The sequence below is a fragment of the Ambystoma mexicanum genome, chromosome 2q (genome assembly GCF_040938575.1).
Source record: "Ambystoma mexicanum isolate Mex_15411 chromosome 2q, UKY_AmexF1_1, whole genome shotgun sequence".
Taxonomy (NCBI): Eukaryota; Metazoa; Chordata; class Amphibia; order Caudata; family Ambystomatidae; genus Ambystoma; species Ambystoma mexicanum.
This window is the reverse complement of record NC_090924.1, coordinates 1,438,772,613-1,438,789,971: the sequence shown is the minus strand read 5'-3', so window position 1 is coordinate 1,438,789,971 and position 17,359 is coordinate 1,438,772,613. Positions and strand designations below refer to the sequence as shown.

Sequence of the window (17,359 nt, the reverse complement as noted above, 5' to 3'; positions counted from 1 at the left end):
CACGTGGGCACTGTTACACCCTGAGCCACTCACATGGGACCCACATCTTAACAGCCCAAACTGAAGGTAATGACTTATTTAGGTCTATGAATATAATTGGGTGTTCCCATATAGCGCCTCACGCCTGACTCCTCCAGCTTCTAAGCACTGTAATAACAGGTGTTATTATTACTTTTATTAGTGTCATTAGTTTGTTACAAACTTTTCACTATTTTATTCCACACTATGAACTTAAAACCATTTTTTGTTTCCTCATTAACCGTCACCATCGTCATTATGCATAGAAACGTACTTTAACCCATTTCATCCCCCTCCCTTAATTTGTTTTAATGGAGCCTCTACGAATTTTGCAGTCACAAATGTTTTGTTTTGTTTTGGCACCCATATATCCATTCCCACCATTTCTCAGCATCGAGTCCTTCCAAACCCACTCATCGGTCACATAAATGAAGGGAGCTCAGATCTTTCAGTCTTGGGCAGAATAATATCAAGTGACTCAGTGTTTCACTTTCCAGTTTGCAGAGGCGACATTTGGTGCATCCTTGGTGTCTCCCATACCTTTGGAGAGTGGTTTTGTTGTGAAGCACATTTAGTCTGAGTCGCAAGAATAGATCACGTTGCTTACAATGTGGACATTTTTCCAGATATTGTGGGGGTTTGTTCATTAATCCATAGTTATTTTTTGAAAGAGTATGCGTCGAGGAGTTTGATCTTGCTTCTTCAGTTTTCCACCAGTCATCTGCCCAAAGGATCTTCTTTACCAACAATGGGTTGTTAGTTAAAGAATTAATGGAAATTCCAAGATTATTCAGGATTGAGTGGCACTCTAATTTCAATTCATTTAAAACCCATTCTTTATTTCCTGGTTTAAACATTCCAAGAACGTCAAATTGGGGTGCACAAGTACTGAGGGTTGCCTTCCTGTGAAGCATCAGCTTGTTCCAGGTGACGTTTGCGCTTAATGATGTTAACCCCAATTCCTGTCCAATTACAGCTATTGCAGTTGCCATTGGTAATCGCAGAATGTGTTTCCAAAAGGAACCTTCTAGAAGGTCCCAGATCTCTTGCCGAACTCCTAAACAAGCCTCCGCTCCGAACATAAGTACGGGAGACACTTTTTGTTTGTAAAAGATCATTATGGGTTGCAGCGAGGATGTCCCATATCTTCTGTCGACAGCCTTTCCTTTGCAATTAATCTTTACGTTTTCAGCTTTCTCTCCCTTCTCCCTTCAACGTGCATGACCGGACACCCAAGTGCTTAATTTCCATCCAATATCCAGCTTTCTTTTGATTTAATCTTTCCTCTTGCATCACCTAGTATCATAATTTCAGATTTTGTGGGGTTTATTTTCAGGTTCTGTTTAGTCACATAATTCACTAGCTGGTTCAGTGACCTCTGTAGACCGATCTTAGTTTGATCTAAGAGGATCAAGTCATCTGCATACAGGAGTCTGCCCACTTCAGTACCATTTATCTTCGGTGGAAATGTAAGTTTGTAATCTGGTATCTCCGTTAGATCTTCTATAAAGAAGCTGAACAAAGTGGCTGCTAGTGGGCCTCCCTGTTTTAGCCCCTTGCTAGTCTTGATTAAGTTGCCTTGATGGTCCAGCTTAACTTGCATGTACGTCTCGGAGTAGAGTTCTCTTATGGCCATTAACAGATCACTCAGACAGCTTTTGGATTCTAGATTTTCCAATAGATTTCTTCGATCTATGCTGTCAAAGGCTTGCTGGAGATCTATGCTAGCCATATAGATTTTTTGTTTATTGTGAGAGCTGGCTCTTTTCTTTAGGAGTCTGAGTAAAAAAAGGTTGAGGCTGCAACCCACTTCTTTTACGAATACCGACTGTCGATTGTCGAAGGATTTGATTTCCTTAATCCATGCTTTCAAGCGCTCTAGAAGTAGGGTGGCAAAAATGTTTCCAGCACAGTCAAGCAGCGCAATGGGGCGGTAGTTCGTAGGTTGCATCCGGACCCCTTTTTTAAAAATAGGGTCCTCGATCGCTGTTTTCCAGCTTTCCGGCACTTTGCCCATTTTTACTATTCTTTTGATTAGGATCTCGCAGAATTTTGACCATAATTCCGGATTTGCTTTTAATACTGCGTTTGAGATTCAATCGAGCCCTGGGACTCATGATGCACTTGCTTTTTTAATGAGTGCCTCAATGTCTTCTCTACTAATCTCTATATTCCAGGCTTGTCGCACTTCATGTTGTGTATTTGTTTCCTTTTGGTTGTTATTTCCATCTTCAAATAGAGTGTTGAAATGTTCCATCCAAACGCCTTCGGCAATTGGATTTAAAAGGCATGGATCATTAGAGCCTTTTCTTTTTTTATTTAGAAGTTGCCATAGCTTCCCACTATTTGTGTTGTCTAGGGCTTCAAGCATGCATTCTGCATCTCTCTGGAGAAGTATTATTCTGTGCGACTTATGTCAGTTCTTGTACCGCTGTCTTCTTCTTCTTCGTTTCGATTCTTTACTATTATAATGTCTTGATGTATTTAGGATTCAAAGATCTTTTCTCAAGAGCTTCTTTTGCTTTGCCTCTTCAGTGTCATATGCATGAATAGCTATGAATCTAGGCTTCAGAATCCGCTCATTGCTTTCTTTGAACGCTATCAAAGTCTGATCATACTCCACAGAATGTGGCTCTTGATTTTGCCACTCTTCCAAGTCTTTTGTTAGTATCGGAATATCTTTTGGTTCAATCCGTAATTGATTTCGACCTCCCTTCATTTCGAACATTTCCACCCAGCAGGTCTTTGGATCTTTTTTCCTCTTTGAAATTGTTACAATAACAGGGTCATGATCACTATGAGGTACGGTTTGTACCTTTAGTGTTAAGATGCTTGGCAGCAAATTTCCCGATACAAAAATGTACTCTAGCGTGGCTTTCTTGAGACCATTGGTCCACGTTGGAGCTGCCGGCATATCACCTTCCATGTTTCCATTTAGTCGGTGTTTGCCTCTCTGCTCCATTTCTTCCATCCACGCCTTTCCCTGTTTTCTTTTTTTAATCTTTATGGGCAGTTTTGGTCTCAAAGTCTCTCCCATCATCTCCCAAGCAGTTGGCATTGAGGTCCCCACATATCACTATCTGGATGTTTCCATGTTTCTCAGATAACTGATCAATCCAATCAGATACCAATTCCAGACATATCTCTCCCTCTGCCTTCATGGGGTTCCCATATACATTTAATAAGAGAAGGAGGTCGTTATTTTTTGGGATACGTCTTGACAATTTTATTACTGTGATCTGAATATAGGGGTTTGGGTCTATAGCTCTGATAACAGACATCTCTGTTCCATTTTTAATCATAGTCAAGAGATCAGACGAGGGGCTTCCGCGCTGTCCCCCTTTTGCTGGATTAAACAGGACTAGCTATCCATCTAACAACGGAGACTCTTTAAGCCAAGATTCTTGGATACATATGATATCCAAGTTTGCCATTGGTTGTTGCTTTCCATTGAAGAGCTGTTCAAAACCCCTAGTGTTCCAGCTCCCTATTTTCCAACTTGTCCGTGTGTTGGACTTCGGATCCTAATCTTGTGCTTTCCTAGCTAATACGCCTGCCACCCAACTCCATGAGGCTGGATCTTCTAAGTGAGATGGATTTGAACCTGTAGGGGACTCCTCAATTGTGTGTGCGTCGGATGTGGTTCTTCCCTTACTCGTGATCCGGATTTTATTTAGAGGCTTGCTTTCTTTGTTTGATGTTTGGGGGTATTTGTTATCATTACTTCTGTTTAGTTTTATGACCAGATGTTGAGATGGTTCTGGCTCGAACCGTGGCACTCTTGACCATGGCGAGCGGTGGTGATGTATCAGAGATGCTAGCACTATACAGGTTTGACCGCGGAACCAGACCTGTGTGTTGGCAATTTTGGAGGGCTTCACTTCTCCTAATGTTGAATCCCAATGATCAAAAATCATCACTTGCTTCAAGCATTAGAGTGGTTATGGCAGTATATTTTAATATCAATGCCACAGAATCATCTATTTTCTCATTCGGGAAGCTCACAATCCTTATATCCTCAGAACGAATCACTCTCAACCGAGGAATGTATTGAAACTGCTTCATTATGATGAACCTGTTCAAAATAAGTTCATCCTCAGATCTTAGAATTCTCTCCAAAGTTATTGAGACGCTCGGGTCCCAGCGAACCATTTTCTTATTAGCAGTTTGATTATTAGCATTCCCCCGAGAGTGTAGGTCAGGAACAATTGAAACCAGATCTACAGCATTTTTGTCTTTATATAAGGAGTTCTTTTGGATTTTGTGAGAAGGGACTTCATTATAAAATCCTGTGAGAGGGCATTGTCAAGAGATTTAACTTTGGGCCTGCACTTGTCTCTTGTTTCACTCAGAGTCATGAAGTGCATGTTATCATCTTTCGTCACTCGAGGGGACAAACATACTTCTCTTCCTTCATCTTTGGCAAGACCATGGATTTTTCTCTCAGCTTCTAGAGTTTCAATTTGTTCATAATCTTCATATATTGACAAATCGAGTAGATCCAGAATGGTTTCATCGATCTTGTTGTCCTCATCTTCTGATTCATTTTGGCTCCTTTGTGGACTATGTTCTATGGCCGTTTATATTTTGTTCTTATTTACAGCCTTCAGTCTCAATTGATCGATACAAGTTTCTTCAGGGGCTGACGGGAGGGAGAGGTTTCTAAGAAATCTTTTAGAGCCACAATACCTCGTTACGTTCGATTTTTTTCGTGTTTTTTGTCTTACAAATGTGTTTACCGCCACTAATTTTCTTTCTGTCTCTTCGGTGTTCCTTTGTTCAAAAATAGAAAAAATTATGTTCTGGCCCTTGGCCTTCTCTGTTATTAATCTCAAATGAATTGGATTGCACTCGTCTGAGGAGATTGACCGGGCAGCTTCCACATGATTCCCAGAGCCACCAGTGGTTTGTTTTTGTGGGAATTTTGAGGTACTTGGATTGCTCGTTGAGGGGGCATTGGTCATCTGTGTCGTGTCTCCACAATTTTGTATATGGCAATCTACATCCTGCCGTGATGATGAGCTGTTCAGTGTGTTGTATGTCTTGAGTCCCGCTCCATTCTCGGGCTGATTTGATTGTTTTGTGCCAGGCTTGTTTGGCTGGATATGAGACCATGAAGCAATTTCCTGCACTCCCTCCAAAAATATGCGTTTGTCAGATTTAGCGTCTTGCAAGAGATCTATCGGGGATTTAAGGATAACTCCTTACATTTCTTTCTCTCTCCCTTTCTTCTCTCGCAGCATTTCCATAACATTCCACATATATCAGTTTTGAATTCATCAAAGCTATTAGAGTGGTCTGGTCTTTGTAATTTTCGCTCAGATTTTCATATAATTTTAGAAAAGGAGCCAAAGTTATCGTTACTGCCGAAGTAATAGACTCCTGCATCCCTCTCGCCCAAGATGGTTTAATGTAATCTTCCTCTGAATTACGGACTCCAGTTCTGCGTCTATAGAGGGGTTGCTGCCTGGGAGTTTGGATCTTTACTTGCCCCCAGCCAAGAATGTGACTGTCATCTGTTTCAGAGGAATCCTCAACATTAGAGTGTTTTCTTAGTTCAGTCATTAAGGCCCCACTAGTGCCTTTCCTGGAACTATCTGATTCATTTCTGACTGCGGAGACTTGGGTCGATGAAAAGACCAGCTCACCATTAGGCTGGGCATTTCTATGCAGCTTCTGTTTTTTGGGCATGATGATGTTTTAGTCTTCCATAGCCTCTTTTTCTTGTTCCTGTAAAATGACTTTTTTCTAATGAGCAGATGTTTACACTGCTCTCATGTCTATAGCTGGTTCAGCAGCTTGCTCGTCCGCCCATGGCGTCTTAAGGTTCCATTTGAGCAAGTCCCTGGATGGGTTTTAGGCAGGGGCCTTGAGGTCTCAGTCTTTTCAAAGCCCAGCTTCCTACTTCTTTTTGAGTAGAGGGCTTTTCATAGCCAGAGGGGGGCTTTTCTGTATTGTCCAATGAACTGATACATTGTCTAGTGCTCTGGTTTCCAAAAGGGCTTTATCGGCCCTGTTGGTCGAATGTATCTCTTTGTTTGCTCCGCGAAGAGAAGGGTTGCTCTGATTATTCTCGCACTGTACAAGCTTCTTTTGCGTTGTGTTGAGCTAGCTCTCCTTCTTCCGGTTCTAGTGTATTTTTGACATGTCTCCAGTTATTCCAGTCACACTTATAGAGGCGTTTTCGTGTGATGTGCGATTCAGCGCAAGATTTCTCTCAAGCTGAAGATGTGCCAAGTTCCTTGGAGATTCAGTCTTTTCACAAAGAGTTGATGTACTAGACAGAAGATCCTGCAGTTGTCATCTGATTTCTTCATTGGTTTGGTATTTGAACAGTCCTTTAGATTTTGAGGGAAAAAGGCAAGGAATGACTTTTGCTTCAAAGTGCCATTTTAACGTTCTGGCATCAGAATTTGAGTAACTTCTTTAAGGTGCTATCCTCTTTTGTAGTTTAGCATCTGCTCGGTTATCGGGTCGTGTTTTCAAAGTGCAGTTCGGATTTGTTTTTGTCGCTATGGCAACGGGTTCAGCGTCGGGTTCCGCAAGTTCAGAGGTAGCTCCCTCGATGGACAGCTTTCCACTGCACCGAGCAGCTGCAGCGCCCGATCGCAAGCGGGATCCTGGCTCAATATTGATGGAAGATTACAAGTGAGTGAAACGGGGAGCAAGGCTAAATAGATTTGGGCCTCAGCTCCCTTTATATCCCTTAGATCCATGTCGCTGTTGCTGCTTGTTATGAACTTGCCGGTTTGGCAAAGTGGCAGCAATGCCCTTGCGGCCGCCACGGTTTCGCCGACAGTGCCTGCTGGGGTGTCCATTATCATCGCTTTATCATTAAGGGTGTTAAGGCGTACCTGGCTCCTTGTACGTGGTGGACCATTCAGGTCTGATTCCATTTGGTCAGGTAAAATGCCTTCGTGGGCCGCAGAGTCAAGCAGGTGTTGCAGGTGTCGCTTACCCTCCTACGAACACTCTGCAGATTTCAGCAGATGAAACACTCTGCAAACACTCTGCAACGCTCCGCGTCTGGAGTGGTGTTTTTAAATATGTAATGACAGTCACTGAAGACAGACTCTCCAGAGTCTCCAAACATGGGGCAACGCAGCTCCAAGAACAGGAGGTTTCAGCAGATGGAACACTCTGCAAACACTCTGCAACGCTCCGCGTCCGGAGTGGTGTTTTTAAAGATGTAAGGACAGTCCGCCAGAGCGTTTCGTAACAGAGAGAACAATGCTTTTAGTCCCCGGTCTTATTGGCCTGGGTACTAATAGCAATAGGCCCCTTGCAGGGGGGGCATTACCACCTCAGGTAATGCCCGGGGGTCTTCATTAACTATGGGCCCGAGGAATTACCTGAAGTGGTAATGCCCCCCTGCTTGGGGCCTATTGCTTAATTAAAAGCCTTGGAATTTGTGAAAAGAATTCTCATTGGGCAATCTGCAGGCTATACAAACCGATACAGCTTACATATTGTGTTATACTACTTTCCAAGACTACCAGCAGGGCGGAGAGTACCTGCTGTCAATTCTCTGCATCCATTCAGCGTGATTTTTGAACTGACAACGTCTATATACCTGCAGATGTATACCCCATTAAACGTCCTCGCTGTGCTCAGGCCTTTAACTCAGTCTTCAGAACCTATAATCCCAGTCCCTCCCCTCAAGTGGGGTCTATAGCCAACTACTGATGCCACAACACCCAGAGGCAGCTTCAGAACTGAATAGCTGGTGCTCCCCCAGAGCTGCTTCTTTAACCAGGAGATCCTCTTTGAAGCAGGGCGGGGTTGAGGTGTTGGATGCAAGGAAACATGAAAGGGAAAAAGAAAGAAGGTAGAAATCCCGGACAGAGCTATAAATAAAAGTGTGTGAAAACGGGTTAAGAGCAAAGCAATGAAACTGATAGCCAACTGCACGAAAAGAAGAGCCGCTGTAAGGGAGATGAAAACAGGTGGCAAGAAAAGAGGAAGAGAAAATGAGAGAAAGTGGAAGCAGAATTAAGTAGAAAGAAATCACACAGATGCATAGAAATTGAAGATGAAATTACAAAAAGGCACAATAAAAGAAAAGGTGAAGGGAAAAAAGAAAAAATAATGAATGTGGAAAGAAAATGACACGAGAGAATTGGAGATGAGGGGCTGCCAAAAAGCCGACTTGCGTGAAATTGCCTCTCATCGAAAAATTCATGAACTCCTCTATCACAATTACATTGTAACGTTGCATCTTGCTTGTAATATGGAAAGATCTCAACTGGGCGACTGCAAAAACCTACTACAGCAGGCACCTATGTCACAATCCCCCAGCATAGCCCCAGCACACGTTGGGCCGCGGCCGTTTGCTCGCACAAGAGAGGCTCTGCCGCGTGGAACGGGCATGGCTAGGGAGCCTGATAAAATAAGGAAAGGCAGAAGAGAAGGACGAGAACAGGACTGGAGCCCAAAAGAAGGGTAACATGCAAACAAAATGCCCAGAGAAGTATCTGAATAGGAACGGAAAGGGATAGGGAAGTAGAGAATCGGTAAAAAACTGCAGAGCTAGAAGAAAAGGTGATGGCAGCTAGAAAGAGATGATGGCAGCTAGAATGAAAGGTGATGGCAGCTAAAAGGAAAGGTGATGGCAGCTAAAAGGAAAGGTGATGGCAGCTAAAAGGAAAGATGATGGCAGCTAGAGTGAAAGGTGATGGCAGCTAGAATGAAAGGCGATGGCAGCTAGAATGAAAGGTGACGGCAGCTAGAATGAAAGGTGACGGCAGCTAGAATGAAAGGTGATGGCAGCTAGAATGAAAGGCGATGGCAGCAGGCATGGAAGTTGATGGCTGCTAGAATGAAAGGTGATGGCAGCTAGAATGAAAGGTGATGGCAGCTAAAAGGAAAGATGATGGCAGCTAAAAGGAAAGGTGATGGCAGCTAAAAGGAAAGATGATGGCAGCTAGAGTGAAAGGTGATGGCAGCTAGAATGAAAGGCGATGGCAGCTAGAATGAAAGGTGACGGCAGCTAGAATGAAAGGTGACGGCAGCTAGAATGAAAGGTGATGGCAGCTAGAATGAAAGGCGATGGCAGCAGGCATGGAAGTTGATGGCTGCTAGAATGAAAGGTGATGGCAGCTAGAATGAAAGGTGATGGCAGCTAAAAGGAAAGATGATGGCAGCTAGAATGAACGCTGACAGCAGCTAGAATGAAAGGTGATGGCAGCTAGAATGAAAGGCTATGGCAGCAGGCATGGAAGTTGATGGCAGCTAGAATGAAAGGTGATGGCAGCTAGAATGAAAGGTGATGGCAGCTAAAAGGAAAGATGATGGCAGCTAGAATGAAAGGTGATGGCAGCTAGAATGAACGGCGATGGGAGCAGGCATGGAAGTTGATGGCAGCTAGCATGAAAGGTGATGGCAGCTAAAAGGAAAGGTGATGGCAGTTAGAATGAAAGGTGATGGCAGTTAAAAGAAAAGGTGATGGCAGCTAAAAAGAAAGGTGATGGCAGCTAGAATGAAATGTGATGGCAGCTAAAAAGAAATGTGATGGCAGCTAAAAGGACAGATGATGGCAGCTAGAAGAAAAAATTACGGCAGCTAGAAGGAAAGATTACGACAGCTAGAAGGAAAGATGATGGCAGCTAGAAAGAAAGGTGATGACAGCTAAAAGGAAAGATGATGGCATCTAGAAGAAAAGATGATGGCAGCTAGAAGGAAAGATGATGGCAGCTAGAATGAAAGGTGATGGCAGCTAGAATGAAAGGTGAAGGCAGCTAGAATGAAAGGTGATGGCAGCTAAAAGGAAAGAGGATGGCAGCGAGACGGAAAGATGATGGCAGCTAGAATGAAAGGTGATGGCAGCTAGAAGGAACGATGATGGCAGCTAGAAGGAAAGGTGATGCAGCTGGAAGGAACGATGATGGCAGCTAGAAGGAAAGATGATGGCAGCTAGAAGGAACGATGATGGCAGCTAGAGGGAAAGATGATGGCAGCTAGAATGAAAGATGATGGCAGCTAGAAGGAAAGGTGATGGCAGCTAGAATGAAAGGTGATGGCAGATAGAAGGAAAGGTGATGGCAGCTAGAATGAAAGGTGATGGCAGCTAGAAGGAAAGATGATGGCAGCTAGAATGAAAGGTGATGGCAGCTAAAAGGAAAGGTGTTGGCAGCTAAAAGGAAAGGTGATGGCAGCTAGAAGGAAAGGTGATGGCAGCTAAAAGGAAAGATGATGGCAGCTAGAGTGAAAGGTGATGGCAGCTAGAATGAAAGGCGATGGCAGCTAGAATGAAAGGTGATGGCAGCTAGAAAGAGATGATGGCAGCAAGAATGAAAGATGACGGCAGCTAGAATGAAAGGTGATGGCAGCTAAAAGGAAAGGTGATGGCAGCTAAAAGGAAAGGTGATGGCAGCTAGAGTGAAAGGTGATGGCAGCTAGAATGAAAGGCGATGGCAGCTAGAATGAAAGGTGACGGCAGCTAGAATGAAAGGTGACGGCAGCTAGAATGAAAGGTGATGGCAGCTAGAATGAAAGGCGATGGCAGCAGGCATGGAAGTTGATGGCTGCTAGAATGAAAGGTGATGGCAGCTAGAATAAAAGGTGATGGCAGCTAAAAGGAAAGATGATGGCAGCTAGAATGAACGCTGACAGCAGCTAGAATGAAAGGTGATGGCAGCTAGAATGAAAGGCTATGGCAGCAGGCATGGAAGTTGATGGCAGCTAGAATGAAAGGTGATGGCAGCTAGAATGAAAGATGATGGAGGCTAGAATGAAAGGTGATGGCAGCTAAAAGGAAAGATGATGGCAGCTAGAATGAAAGGTGATGGCAGCTAGAATGAAAGGCGATGGGAGCAGGCATGGAAGCTGATGGCAGCTAACATGAAAGGTGATGGCAGCTAAAAGGGAAGGTGATGGCTGTTAGAATGAAAGGTGATGGCAGCTAAAAGAAAAGGTGATGGCAGCTAAAAAGAAAGGTGATGGCAGCTAGAATGAAATGTGATGGCAGCTAAAAGGAAAGGTGATGGCAGCTAAAAGGACAGATGATGGCAGCTAGAAGAAAAAATTACGGCAGCTAGAAGGAAAGATTACGACAGTTAGAAGGAAAGATGATGGCAGCTAGAAAGAAAGGTGATGGCAGCTAAAAGGAAAGATGATGGCATCTAGAAGTAAAGATGATGGCAGCTAGAAGGAAAGATGATGGCAGCTAGAATGAAAGGTGATGGCAGCTAGAATGAAAGGTGAAGGCAGCTAGAATGAAAGGTGATGGCAGCTAAAAGGAAAGATGATGGCAGCGAGAAGGAAAGATGATGGCAGCTAGAATGAAAGGTGATGGCAGCTAGAAGGAACGATGATGGCAGCTAGAAGGAAAGGTGATGGCAGCTAGAAGGAAAGATGATGGCAGCTAGAAGGAACGATGATGGCAGCTAGAAGGAAAGATGATGGCAGCTAGAATGAAAGATGATGGCAGCTAGAAGGAAAGGTGATGGCAGCTAGAATGAAAGGTGATGGCAGATAGAAGGAAAGGTGATGGCAGCTAGAATGAAAGGTGATGGCAGCTAGAAGGAAAGATGATGGCAGCTAGAAGGAAAGATGATGGCAGCTAAAAGGAAAGATGATGGCAGCTAGAAGAAAAGATGATGGCAGCTAGAAGGAAAGATGATGGCAGCTAGAAGGAAAGGCGATGGCAGCTAGAATGAAAGGTGATGGCAGCAGGCATGGAAGTTGATGGCAGCTAGAATGAAAGGTGATGGCAGCTAGAATGAAAGGTGATGGCAGCTAAAAGGAAAGATGATGGCAGCTAGAATGAACTCTGACGGCAGCTAGAATGAAAGGTGATGGCAGCTAGAATGAAAGGTGATGGCAGCTAGAATGAAAGGCGATGGCAGCAGACATGGAAGTTGATGGCAGCTAGAATGAAAGGTAATGGCAGCTAAAAGGAAAGGTGATGGCAGCTAGAATGAACGCTGACGGCAGCTAGAATGAACGCTGACGGCAGCTAGAATGAAAGGTGATGGCAGCTAAAAGGAAAGGTGATGGCAGCTAGAATGAAAGATGATGGCAGCTAGAAAGAAAGGTGATGGCAGCTAAAAGGAAAGATGATGGCAGCTACAATGAAAGGTGATGGCAGCTCGAATGAAAGGCGATGGCAGCAGGCATGGAATTTGATGGCAGCAAGAATGAAAGATGATGGCAGCTAAAAGGAAAGGTGATGGCAGCTAGAATGAAAGGTGATGGCAGCTAGAAGGAAAGATGATGGCAGCTAGAATGAAAGGTGATGGCAGCTAAAAGGAAAGGTGTTGGCAGCTAAAAGGAAAGGTGATGGCAGCTAGAAGGAAAGGTGATGGCAGCTAAAAGGAAAGATGATGGCAGCTAGAGTGAAAGGTGATGGCAGCTAGAATGAAAGGCGATGGCAGCTAGAATGAAAGGTGATGGCAGCTAGAAAGAGATGATGGCAGCAAGAATGAAAGATGACGGCAGCTAGAATGAAAGGTGATGGCAGCTAAAAGGAAAGGTGATGGCAGCTAAAAGGAAAGGTGATGGCAGCTAAAAGGAAAGATGATGGCAGCTAGAGTGAAAGGTGATGGCAGCTAGAATGAAAGGCGATGGCAGCTAGAATGAAAGGTGACGGCAGCTAGAATGAAAGGTGACGGCAGCTAGAATGAAAGGTGATGGCAGCTAGAATGAAAGGCGATGGCAGCAGGCATGGAAGTTGATGGCTGCTAGAATGAAAGGTGATGGCAGCTAGAATAAAAGGTGATGGCAGCTAAAAGGAAAGATGATGGCAGCTAGAATGAACGCTGACAGCAGCTAGAATGAAAGGTGATGGCAGCTAGAATGAAAGGCTATGGCAGCAAGCATGGAAGTTGATGGCAGCTAGAATGAAAGGTGATGGCAGCTAGAATGAAAGATGATGGCAGCTAGAATGAAAGGTGATGGCAGCTAAAAGGAAAGATGATGGCAGCTAGAATGAAAGGTGATGGCAGCTAGAATGAAAGGCGATGGGAGCAGGCATGGAAGTTGATGGCAGCTAGCATGAAAGGTGATGGCAGCTAAAAGGAAAGGTGATGGCAGTTAGAATGAAAGGTGATGGCAGCTAAAAGAAAAGGTGATGGCAGCTAAAAAGAAAGGTGATGGCAGCTAGAATGAAATGTGATGGCAGCTAAAAGGAAAGGTGATGGCAGCTAAAAGGACAGATGATGGCAGCTAGAAGAAAAAATTACGGCAGCTAGAAGGAAAGATTACGACAGCTAGAAGGAAAGATGATGGCAGCTAGAAAGAAAGGTGATGGCAGCTAAAAGGAAAGATGATGGCATCTAGAAGTAAAGATGATGGCAGCTAGAAGGAAAGATGATGGCAGCTAGAATGAAAGGTGATGGCAGCTAGAATGAAAGGTGAAGGCAGCTAGAATGAAAGGTGATGGCAGCTAAAAGGAAAGATGATGGCAGCGAGAAGGAAAGATGATGGCAGCTAGAATGAAAGGTGATGGCAGCTAGAAGGAACGATGATGGCAGTTAGAAGGAAAGGTGATGGCAGCTAGAAGGAACGATGATGGCAGCTAGAAGGAAAGATGATGGCAGCTAGAAGGAACGATGATGGCAGCTAGAATGAAAGGTGATGGCAGATAGAAGGAAAGGTAATGGCAGCTAGAATGAAAGGTGATGGCAGCTAGAAGGAAAGTTGATGGCAGCTAGAATGAAAGGTGATGGCAGCTAAAAGGAAAGGTGTTGGCAGCTAAAAGGAAAGGTGATGGCAGCTAGAAGAAAAGATGATGGCAGCTAGAAGGAAAGATGATGGCAGCTAAAAGGAAAGATGATGGCAGCTAGAAGAAAAGATGATGGCAGCTAGAAGGAAAGATGATGGCAGCTAGAATGAAAGGCGATGGCAGCTAGAATGAAAGGCGATGGCAGCAGGCATGGAAGTTGATGGCAGCTAGAATGAAAGGTGATGGCAGCTAGAATGAAAGGTGATGGCAGCTAAAAGGAAAGATGATGGCAGCTAGAATGAACTCTGACGGCATCTAGAATGAAAGGTGATGGCAGCTAGAATGAAAGGCGATGGCAGCAGACATGGAAGTTGATGGCAGCTAGAATGAAAGGTAATGGCAGCTAAAAGGAAAGGTGATGGCAGCTAGAATGAACGCTGACGGCAGCTAGAATGAACGCTGACGGCAGCTAGAATGAAAGGTGATGGCAGCTAAAAGGAAAGGTGATGGCAGCTAGAATGAAAGATGATGGCAGCTAGAAAGAAAGGTGATGGCAGCTAAAAGGAAAGATGATGGCAGCTAGAATGAAAGGTGATGGCAGCTAGAATGAAAGGCGATGGCAGCAGGCATGGAATTTGATGGCAGCAAGAATGAAAGATGATGGCAGCTAAAAGGAAAGGTGATGGCAGCTAGCATGAAAGATGATGGCAGCTAAAAGGAAAGGTGATGGCAGCTAAAAGGAAAGGTGATGGCAACTAGAATGAAAGATGATGGCAGCTAGCATGAAAGATGATGGCAGCTAGAATGAAAGGTGATGGCAGCTAGAATGATAGGTGATGGCAGCTAAAAGGAAAGGTGATGGCAGCTAAAAGGAAAGGTGAAAGATGATGGCAGCTAGAATGAAAGGTGATGGCAGCTAGAATGAAAGGCGATGGCAGCAGGCATGGAATTTGATGGCAGCTAGAATGAAAGATGATGGCAGCTAAAAGGAAAGGTGATGGCAGCAAGCATGAAAGATGATGACAGCTAAAAGGAAAGGTGATGGCAGCTAAAAGGAAAGATGATGGCAACTAGAATGAAAGGTGATGGCAGCTAGCATGAAAGGTGATGGCAGCTAGAATGAAAGGTGATGGCAGCTAGAATGATAGGTGATGGCAGCTAAAAGGAAAGGTGACGGCAGCTAAAAGGAAAGATGACGGCAACTAGAAGAAAAGATGACCGCAGCTAGAAGGAAAGATGATGGCAGCTAGAAGAAAAGATGATGGCAGCTAGAAGGAAAGATGATGGCAGCTAGAATGAAAGGTGATGGCAGCTAAAAGGAAAGGTGATGGGAGCTAAAAGGAAAGGTGATGGCAGCTAGAAGAAAAGGTGATGGCAGCTAGAAGGAAAGATGATGGCAGCTAGAATGAAAGGTGATGGCAGCTAAAAGGAAAGATGATGGCAGCTAGAAGGAAAGATGATGGCAGCTAGAAGGAAAGATGATGGCAGCTAGAATGAAAGGCGATGGCAGCTAGAATGAAAGGCGATGGCAGCTAGAATGAAAGGCGATGGCAGCAGGCATGGAAGTTGATGGCAGCTAGCATGAAAGGTGATGGCAGCTAAAAGGAAAGGTGATGGCAGTTAGAATGAAAGGTGATGGCAGCTAAAAGAAAAGGTGATGGCAGCTAAAAAGAAAGGTGATGGCAGCTAGAATGAAATGTGATGGCAGCTAAAAGGAAAGGTGATGGCAGCTAAAAGGACAGATGATGGCAGCTAGAAGAAAAAATGACGGCAGCTAGAGGGAAAGATTACGACAGCTAGAAGGAAAGATGATGGCAGCTAGAAAGAAAGGTGATGGCAGCTAAAAGGAAAGATGATGGCATCTAGAAGAAAAGATGATGGCAGCTAGAAGGAAAGATGAAGGCAGCTAGAATGAAAGGTGATGGCAGCTAAAAGGAAAGATGATGGCAGCGAGAAGGAAAGATGATGGCAGCTAGAATGAAAGGTGATGGCAGCTAGAAGGAACGATGATGGCAGTTAGAAATAAAGATGATGGCAGCTAGAAGGAACGATGATGGCAGCTAGAATGAAAGATGATGGCAGCTAGAAGGAAAGATGATGGCAGCTAGAATGAAAGGTGATGGCAGATAGAAGGGAAGGTGATGGCAGCTAGAATGAAAGGTGATGGGAGCTAGAAGGAAAGATGATGGCAGCTAGAATGAAAGGTGATGGCAGCTAGAATGAAAGGTGATGGCAGCTAAAAGGAAAGGTGATGGCAGCTAAAAGGAAAGGTGATGGCAGCTAGAAGAAAAGATGATGGCAGCTAGAAGGAAAGATGATGGCAGCTAGAATGAAAGGTGATGGCAGCTAAAAGGAAAGATGATGGCAGCTAGAAGAAAAGATGATGGCAGCTAGAAGGAAAGATGATGGCAGCTAGAATGAAAGGCGATGGCAGCTAGAATGAAAGGCGATGGCAGCAGGCATGGAAGTTGATGGCAGCTAGAATGAAAAGTGATGGCAGCTAGAATGAAAGGTGATGGCAGCTAAAAGGAAAGATGATGGCAGCTAGAACGAACTCTGACTTCAGTTAGAATGAAAGGTGATGGCAGCTAGAATGAAAGGTGATGGCAGCTAGAATGAAAGGCGATGGCAGCAGACATGGAAGTTGATGGCAGCTAGAATGAAAGGTAATGGCAGCTAAAAGGAAAGGTGATGGCAGCTAGAATGAACGCTGACGGCAGCTAGAATGAACGCTGACGGCAGCTAGAATGAAAGGTGATGGCAGCTAAAAGGAAAGGTGATGGCAGCTAGAATGAAAGATGATGGCAGCTAGAATGAAAGGTGATGGCAGCTAAAAGGAAAGATGATGGCAGCTAGAATGAAAGGTGATGGCAGCTAGAATGAAAGGCGATGGCAGCAGGCATGGAATTTGATGGCAGCTAGAATGAAAGATGATGGCAGCTAAAAGGAAAAGTGATGGCAGCTAGCATGAAAGATGATGGCAGCTAAAAGGAAAGGTGATGGCAGCTAAAAGGAAAGGTGATGGCAGCTAGAATGAAAGATGATGGCAGCTAGCATGAAAGATGATGGCAGCTAGAATGAAAGTTGATGGCAGCTAGAATGAAAGGCGATGGCAGCAGGCATGGAATTTGATGGCAGCTAGAATGAAAGATGATGGCAGCTAAAAGGAAAGGTGATGGCAGCTAGCATGAAAGATGATGACAGCTAAAAGGAAAGGTGATGGCAGCTAAAAGGAAAGATGATGGCAACTAGAATGAAAGGTGATGGCAGATAGCATGAAAGGTGATGGCAGCTAGAATGAAAGGTGATGGCAGCTAGAATGATAGGTGACGGCAGCTAAAAGGAAGGGTGACGGCAGCTAAAAGGAAAGATGACGGCAACTAGAAGAAAAGATGACGGCAGCTAGAAGGAAAGATGATGGCAGCTAGAAGAAAAGATGATGGCAGCTAGAAGGAAAGATGATGGCAGCTAGAATGAAAGGTGATGGCAGCTAAAAGGAAAGGTGATGGCAGCTAAAAGGAAAGGTGATGGCAGCTAGAAGAAAAGATGATGGCAGCTAGAAGGAAAGATGATGGCAGCTAGAATGAAAGGTGATGGCAGCTAAAAGGAAAGATGATGGCAGCTAGAAGGAAAGATGATGGCAGCTAGAAGGAAAGATGATGGCAGCTAGAATGAAAG

At 44.3% G+C, this 17,359-nt stretch overlaps 1 protein-coding gene across 2 annotated transcripts in view; it reads right to left on the bottom strand.

Moving 5' to 3' along the window:
* The window catches only part of LOC138570243 (uncharacterized), a 205,309-nt gene that overhangs the window by 13,918 nt on the left and 174,032 nt on the right, over window positions 1-17,359 (bottom strand). The gene's annotated exons all lie outside the window — the stretch shown is intronic.